The 8,624-nt window shown below is 42.3% G+C and overlaps 1 protein-coding gene across 1 annotated transcript in view; it reads left to right on the top strand.

Annotated features, from left to right (window-relative positions):
* MBOAT1 (membrane bound O-acyltransferase domain containing 1) overlaps nt 1–8,624 on the top strand; it is a 101,861-nt gene that overhangs the window by 36,798 nt on the left and 56,439 nt on the right. The window lies entirely within an intron of this gene.

Here is an 8,624-nt window from a genome sequence, read left to right as displayed (position 1 = left end):
TCCTTTCCCACCCTCCCCAGGTAAAAGGGACCAGCTTTCAGGGGAGGGAATATGTTTTTGATGCTTCTCTGTTTTTGCTACTAGCCCACAGAAGTCTTCATTCTGCATTCCAAACTTACCAGACAGTGGCTTTGCTCTTGTTTCGTGACTGTCTTATTAAACAACTAGAGGCCCGGTGCACAAAATTCATGCACTGGAGGGGGCGGTCCCTCACCCGGCCTGCGCCCTCTCGTAATCCAGGACCCTTTGGGGGATGTCCAACTGCCAGTTTAGGCCTGATCCCTGTGCCCTCTTGCAATCCAGGACCGCTGGCTCCTAACCACTTGCCTGCCTGCCTGATCGCCCCTAACCACCTCTGCCTGCCTGTCTGATCACCCCTAACCACTCTGCCTGCCTGCCTCCTTGCCCCTAACCTCTCCCCTGCCTGTCTGATCACCCCTAACCACTCTGCCTGCCTGCCTGATCACCCCTAACTGCTCGCCTGCCTGCCTGATTGCCCCTAACCACTCTGCCTGCCTGATCATCCCAACTGCTCACCTGCCTGCCTTATTGCCCCTAACTGCCTCTGCCTTGGCCCCTGCTGCCATGGCTTCATCCAAAGGACATCTGGAATGACGTCTAGAAGGTCATTTGGCTGTCCGGTCAAATTAGCATATTATGCTATTATTATTATAGATATATTCAGGGTGAATTAATTTGCCTCTCATGGGTGTCAGTGTCTCTCTTCTAAATTATACCCATAATGTCAGACATGAAAACAGAAAATAAAAGAATTAAAAACATAGTAACTCACTTTTTGCTTTGAACATTCCTCTCCTAATTGGTTACTTGGTATCATTTTCATTCAGTGTAGACCCTATGAATGGGACTGTTTTCTGGAACTTGATTTCTGGAAGTTATTTGGGCCCCAACTCCTTCCCCTGGCCCCAAGCAGCTGCACACAGCAGTGCGGCTTGTGCTGTGTGTGACTTCAGGAGTAGCCTCCTGAAGTCGAGTGGTGTGGCCTTGCTGCACACCCTGCTGTAGATTGATGGCTGGGGCACCTGGACACTTGATCCCTTTTTCTTCTTAGATGTCTGCTTTTCCATAAGCATGTCAAACTCGTGGCCAGCAGGCCGCGTGCTCCGGCCATGAGTTTGATATGCTTGCAGCATACTAAAGAGCTCAATCATATTATGAGACTTAGTTTTAACTTGAGAGGAAAACAAGTGCAACCCCACCATCTGGAAGGTGGGCAATATGTCCACTGACATCTGTGTTAATGGTCCACATACATTTTCCTTGGGCCATGATGAGTCTGGAGCGTTCCATAAGAATTGTGATTGGAACCATCACAGATTTGATTAGTGTGCTGTCTTTTGCAGAAGACCTGACAGTTATTGTTCATTCTATTTTTCTTTTAAGCCCAGAGGTCCCAGGAGATGGCTGGCCAAGGCTATTCTATTCGGGGCAGCCAGGTAGCCTGTGGAGCTTGGCCCACAGGATGGAGAGGGAGCCGCTGCTCCTTGGCCTGGTCCACTCTGGATTTGTGTAGGACTGGTCCCTTGGACACTAAGAAGTGGTGGGTGGAGTGGTGAGAACATCAGGTTAGATTTGCCTTTACTTTTTAACGCTAGAGAACAAGAAAAGCAGCTTTCTAGTCAGTAAAGCCTGAGTATCATAGCATGTGACCTGCTGTAAAGAGAGGAGAGAGAGGAACCACTTGGGGTCATTCTTTGGAGCCACCAGTTGTAGGTGCCAACACCCATTGTGACTGTCTCAGTACTCCGCTTTCTCTCCTGGATTTTCTTTAGCTTTCATCTTTACACCTTTTCCCACGCATCCATTCTGCAGAGATGAAATACTTATGTGCCAGGGATCAAAGCCATTGGGTTTCTGTTCTTGGACCCTCACATTCTACTGGAAACATAATTAGGCTTTGCCAGGTTTTCATCATTTATTATGCTATGCTGTCAATTCTGAGACCTCACCTGAGTTTTATACTCATTCTTGTAAGAAGTGACTGACAACAAATTCTTCTCATCTTTCCCATTCTTATTTATTTCCCTTCCCCAATACAGACAGTCCTCGGGTTACATCGGACTTGACGTATGTCGTTTCGTGGTTACGTCGTCATCTCCCATTTATTTATAAAACAAAAAAAGTTCCATCATTTCGACGTATGTACATATGTGCTTTATGTTTTTATTATTTATCTACCACAAGTAAAGGTCAGGAATTGTTATCTTTCTTTTAAATTGTTTTTACTGTTTCACTTCATTACTGCTGTGTATGTGCTCCATGTGAGTGACATAGGTGCTTATGGAGGTGGGTTCCCACTTATGGTGAAAATCACGTTACGTGGTGCCATAGGAATGGATCTCCGACATAACCCAAGGACCTACTGTATTTTGTCTTTATCCTTTTTCTGTACTTTAAACCCAGTATTCATAAATATTTACTGGCACTGCCTAGCTCAGCATGTAGTACTCAGATTTTAAAAGTTCAGTTTCTGGTCTATCTCTTGCTGAGTCAAAACAAACATTTTAATCTCTTTTATGTCTTCCTATTCACGAACAGCCAAATGTATTTTGACTCTTTCTCAGGTATTTTCCAAAATGAGTCATCAGTCATTTCTGATGAAATATTTCCATTAAATTGTGGTGTCTTTTAAAAACCCATTTAAATTGCTTAAGCCTGTTTTATGAAATGTTAAGATTTAAGTCTTAGATGAACTTTCAGAAGTTTATTCTTTTATGGGCGACGAGGTCTAGAAAATACCAGTAGTATTATTCAGAGACCACAAAATTCCTGTTTTGTGTGACATAAATGAGAACTTGCCTTTCCTTCATAGAGTCCATCCAGGGAAGCTAAACCACATTCTTATGTTTCTGACTTTTTTCCCCTGTGCTTTTATGCATTCTATCATGTTGAAATGTTTATTAAGCATACTATTGATGATCTCTAGATCTATGTCAAGGTTATATATGCATATATATATTTTACATTTATGTCTTTGCAGGAATTTTTATTGTAGTTTTCCTGGGAATTTACTTTTCTCGGAACAAAAACTTAGGCACAGCCACTCCGGGTGTGGCTCAGTGGTTGAGCATCGACCCAGGAACCAAGAGGTCACCTGTTCGATTCCTGGTCAGGGCACATGCCCGGGTTGCGGGCTTGATCCCCAGTAGGGGGCGTGCAGGAGGCAGCCAATTGATGATTCTCATCATTGATGTTTCTATCTCTCTCTCTACTTCTCCCTTCCTCTCTGAAATAAATAAAAGTATATTGAAAACAAACAAACAAAAGACAACAAAAAGCTTAGGCACCTGGGGCATTTGCTGACTACAGGTGGAAAGGCGAAAAGGCACATTCTGTTTGGTATTAAGAGCAAGAGTTGAGAGAGTAAGGTAGTGTACCTCCTTTGCTTTTAAAGAAAATTTAGCCAGCCCTGCTAATCTGTTTTCCATAGCATTTTATAGCACAGTGTACTTATTTTCTCTTTTGTTTTTCTTCTGTTAAATAATGTAACACATTTTCCTGCTGTCAGTGATGCTGCTGGGGTAGGATTAATGGGATTAACTATTATGTTTTCTGTTGAATTTGCGAGTGAGGATTAGATTTGAAACAGATCACTAGGTTTGGTTTGTATTAATTATATCCAAATAGTTGTACATGAAATAACTTTGATAATTAAAAAAAATTGACACTTGTAACTCGAAGAAAAACACTTTTGATGAAATCAAAGCAGCTCATTCTTGCACATCAGCTTTTCAGTAAACACTTTCTGAATGCACAGCCGAAGCCTAAACTGTAGTTTTTACTGAATGAAGAGTAAGAATGATCTTCAGTGCCCTGTTACCTGATCTCTGCCCTGCCTTTTCTTTCTCTATCTTTTCTTATTCTTCTAATATGCTGGCCAACCTCCCTTGCTCCTGAACTTACCATTCATTCATTCATTCATTCATTCATTCATGTATTAGTCATCCATTCATTTCAATATTGAGAACCAAGTTATATAGCAAGTACTAGAAATACATTGAGTAAAAGGATAGACATGGCCTCTGCTTTCTTGAAACTATTTGCCCCGGTAATGAGATAATTAGAGTGCAGCAAGTGCTGTGATTGCAGAAGCTGAGGATGCTGTGGCAGCAGCAGAAGGGAAGGCTTCCTGGAGGAAGGGATGTCTGAACTGAGATCAGAAGGACTGGTGGGGGGGAGGGGAGGGAGATGGTTGGGCAAGGTCAGAGGGGAGATTAAATGGCCCTTGAAGTTGTCCAGGTGAAATGAATGGTGGCCTGAATTAAGGTAGATGCAGAGAGGGAAGCAAATGGATGTAAGATAGACTTGGGAGATAGATTTAATTAATTGAGATTGATTCTGTTTAGATGGTGTAAGAGAGGTGCAGTTCTGGTTTCTGGCCTTAATGACTGGGTTGTTGGAGGGCCCCACACTTAGATAAGAGAGGAATAGATGAGGGGGAAGACGATGAGCTCGGTTATGAATGTAATGAAATTTACATGCCTGTGGTTTATACCAATGAGGATTTCAGTAAGCCTGGGGGTATATGCCTGGGAATTCAGGAGCGACATCTGGGCTGAAGAAAACGATTTGGCAGTCATCAGCTGGTATTTGGAGGCACAGGAGTAAGAGAGATCCCTCGGCATATAACATGAGAAGAGAAGCTGGCCTGGGATGCCCCCCCCCAGCCCTGAGGGCATCAGTTTAACGGGCAGGTGGCAGGGGAGCAGCTCTCAAAGGAGGGGGCACGGAGTGATCAGAAAGGTAAAGACAACCAAGGGAGTTGGTTGTCAGGGAGCCAAGAAGAAAGAGCAGAGAATGATGCGCAGTGTCAAATGTTGCCAAGAGCTCACGGCAGGCAAAGACTGGATATGGCTCATTGGCTTCAGCAAACAAGAAGCTAGTTGGTGACGTGGTCAGAGCAGTTGTTGTGGGGTGTTAGGGATATGTCGTGGCTTATGGCATAAAGGTGAGGTTAAGAAATGGACTATAATTTTAGGCATTGTTTGGAATTAATTATTTACAAAACAAATCCTGCCCCCTTCCCTTTCCCCTATGACTCCTAAGGTGGGGGATGTAATAGACACCATAAAAAGCTTGCTTACTACTTGACAGTTTTTAACCTCTAGTTGGCAGTGTGTTTCCTGCCTTGGAAAGCTGTTGTCCATTTTGCTCTGGAGTAGGCTAAGGTTCTTGTTAACCAGGGACACACAGTTACTTTGACTCTTGGTCCACATTGGAGTTTTCCTTTTGTTATAATAAACACATATTTTAAAGAAGTTGATTACATGATAAGAGCTAAAAATAGCCTAGCTGCTAGGGACCGGGAAGAATCCCATATATTCCTTGGTTGATGGTCCACGGTTGTACCATGCTCAGGGCCTCCTGGAGTTGTGACGTTCATGTGTGTCCCATCTGGCTCCACGGCACCTCTGCTTTATAAAAGCTGACTGGTGTTTGCTTTTTATTCTTAACTTAAGCCAAATTAAAATTAATTCTGTTTTGAGGCTGTTGAGAATTTCCTAACACACTCTGAGATAATTGGTCACACCCTGGGGTATTGCATAAGAAAAGATGGCTCTGGTTCTGCACTTTCCATTGTCCCCAGAGATCTCTCATGGTCGCATCTTAAGTAGTGAGTAGTAGTACTGGTGATGGGAAAGCGTATATATTCGATGGAGGGCACTTTCTTTGGAGGGATAAAGTTTTTACTTAAGTCCATCAGGAAAGGAATTGTTAAGTCAGGTTTTTTGTTTAGGAGGCAACTTAGGTTGTTGGGGAAAGAGGCGACTTGGGAGTGTGTTTCCTCTTATTAAATAACCTTATTTAACCTCTCCATTTTACCCACTGGGAAAACACAGATGATATTTATATTTATTGCCTCCTTAGTGATGTGGAACAACCAAGTACAGTGTGTGTGTGTGTGTGTGTGTGTGTGTATGTGTGTGTGTGTGTAGTTATTTTTTTATAAGAAAGATGACACTATAGTATAATTGGGTTATGCTCCATGCTGATTGGGCATTATTTCTTGATTAATTCTATAATTTCAAATGCATATGCCTAAGAATTTTAGAATAAAGGAGATTTTAAAAAAAGTTAGAGTAATAAATGCTGCCTCTTTAAAGTACAGTCATAAACTCAAATCTCATTTGGGAAAGAAGATAGGCTAATTGTATTTTTACATCTAGGACAGGTCTTCAACTATATAGGAGCTCAATGTGCATTTGGTAGGGAATTCTCCTTTTATATTTTTACTCCTGGGAAATGGAGTGGAAATTATTTTACACTTATGGAAATCTAAGAAGTAGAGAGTATTTACCTCCCATATTATGGAATATCGTGCAGCTTTAAAAGTATAAATTAGCTCCGTATGAATAAACATGAAGAGATGTCTGTGATAATTGTTCAGTGAAAAATCAGGTTACAGAGTACTTTTATACCATGATCATATTAAACAAAAGGATAAACCAGTATATATGGGTATGTTTTTATAAATATGGACAAAAGTATTAAAAAAAATTTTTCCCTAAGGAGAGTGGTGGGTGGTGCATTTAGAAGGTCAGGGATGTGGCACCATGTCCTTTCTTTCACTGCACCTCTCTCTATTGTTCGATTTGTTAAAATAGCATTTATTAATTTTCTAATAAAAAGAAGTCAGATAGAAAACCTCTGACTTTGGAAAACTTTTACATTTTAATTATTTATTTATTAATTTTAGACAGAGGGGAAAGGAGAGAGAGAGAGAGAGAGAGAGAGAGAGAGAGAGAAACATCGATTTGTTGTTCCACTTATTTATGCATTTATTGGTTGATCCTTGTATGTACCCTGACCAGGGATTGAACTCGCAACCTTGGTGTATTGGGAAGATGCTCTAGCCAACAGGTCTACCCGGTCAGGGCTTTCTATGGCTTTTTAAATTGACTCCATTTAGGTACAGTTTTACTAGATGCCAGGAAGAAGGACTCGAAGCTGTGTTAATATGTTTCATTCAGTCCTGGGAATATAGGATTAACTTGTGTGACTTCTTCCTGTTCTATATGAAGCAACTGGTGTCTCACTTACTTTTAAACCTTCTGCGAGAAGTTAGGGACGCAGTATACTAAACCTTTTTCATAGTTCTTCGGAGTTCACAAAGCAGGTGAATACAGACATTCACAGGTCGCTTTGGGCATGAAATCTTGAATCCATTCATTGATAAGGTAGAAGCAGATCTGTCTGTAGAGTTGGGAGACTTCGGCCAGCGTCTCCCTATGACTTCCCTTGATGGACTGTTTTCCTCACCTACAAAATGAGGGCTTGGACCAGATAATTGCTAATAGTCTATGATTCTCCTGTCTATTTTATGCCTGATTAAAAAATCTTTACTCTAAAATATACTCACCAAACTGCCTTTCCTCTCAGTTAGCAGTGTGACGCGTTGAAGCTGTGATCTCAGGCCTGGCTGCACATTAGAAAAAACCATGAACCTTTCAAAAAAAACATGCCTGGCCTCCCCTCAACCCGTCCCCCCAAATCAGAGTGGAGCCTTAGCTTGAGTCCTTTGTATTTTAAATTTTTTTGTAGCTCCCTGGTTGATTTCAGTGTTCATGGTCTTAGAGGGTCTCACATGGTAGCTAATAGTGGGGAATGCTGCATCGAGTGGTCTGTGTGGCAGCTGGGTAGCTGACCTGACAGTTTGTAGCTAATCTAATACAGTGCCTCCTTTAATGGATCTATTAATGTCATTGATAGGTTCTGCTACTTAAAGCAAAATGGCATGTAATAAAGCCATTTTTATGTAGGCTAATATGCATAAATAAGAGTTAAGTTCCTGTGTTGTCATGAAATGACTTGGATAAAATGATGCTCTTCGAGGCCCTGCTGTACTTGTGGAGCTCTGTGGTTTACAAAGTACTTTCATAGGCCATTGAGTGCCCATTACAGTCGGTGGGGGAGGTGATTATATTATCCACATAACCTTGTAAGTGGTGGGAGACTCTTAGCTGAGGTTACTGTTCACTATGGAACCAGACTGAGAGAAGGGGGCCACAGGCCTGGCTGGGCGGACTTGGGTCACATGAAAAAATTTATGCACACACTCGCACACACAGACACACACTCACACACGCCTGTTGCTGGTGGTGATCTCCATCTGTGTTTAGAAGTTGACATACCCAGGCCCTGGTCAGGTTTTAAAGTCACCCCAAACATTGCACTTCCTTACCCAGTGGTGTTTCCCACAGCAGTGTGGCCTTCTCTCCCTCTGGCAGCCCAGGGTTCCTCTCAGACAGATTTTATTTTCGGATGGGCCTCTCTGACCCCCTGCACCCCATTCTACTTCCACTCCACATCCAAGGCTGGTGGGGAATTGCCGGAAAGTGTGCCGAATGGACCAGAATCAAGACACTTTAGTCCTAGTCCCAACTCTGGCACTCGGTAACCCAGGCAGAGTTACTGACAACCTCTGGGCTCCACTTTCCTTGTCTGGAAAATGAGATGTTGGAATTACCTGAGAAGGTTGAATTGAATGAATCATCATGTAGTGCAGTGGTTCTCAACCTTGGCTGCACATTAGAATCACCTGAGAATCTTTTTAAAATCCTGATTTGTGGGCCTCATCCTCCAGAAATTCTGTTTCTTTGTTA

This window comes from Myotis brandtii, unplaced genomic scaffold (assembly GCF_000412655.1).
Source record: "Myotis brandtii unplaced genomic scaffold, ASM41265v1 scaffold592, whole genome shotgun sequence".
NCBI lineage: Eukaryota > Metazoa > Chordata > Mammalia > Chiroptera > Vespertilionidae > Myotis > Myotis brandtii.
This window is presented reverse-complemented; position numbering and strand designations above follow the sequence as displayed.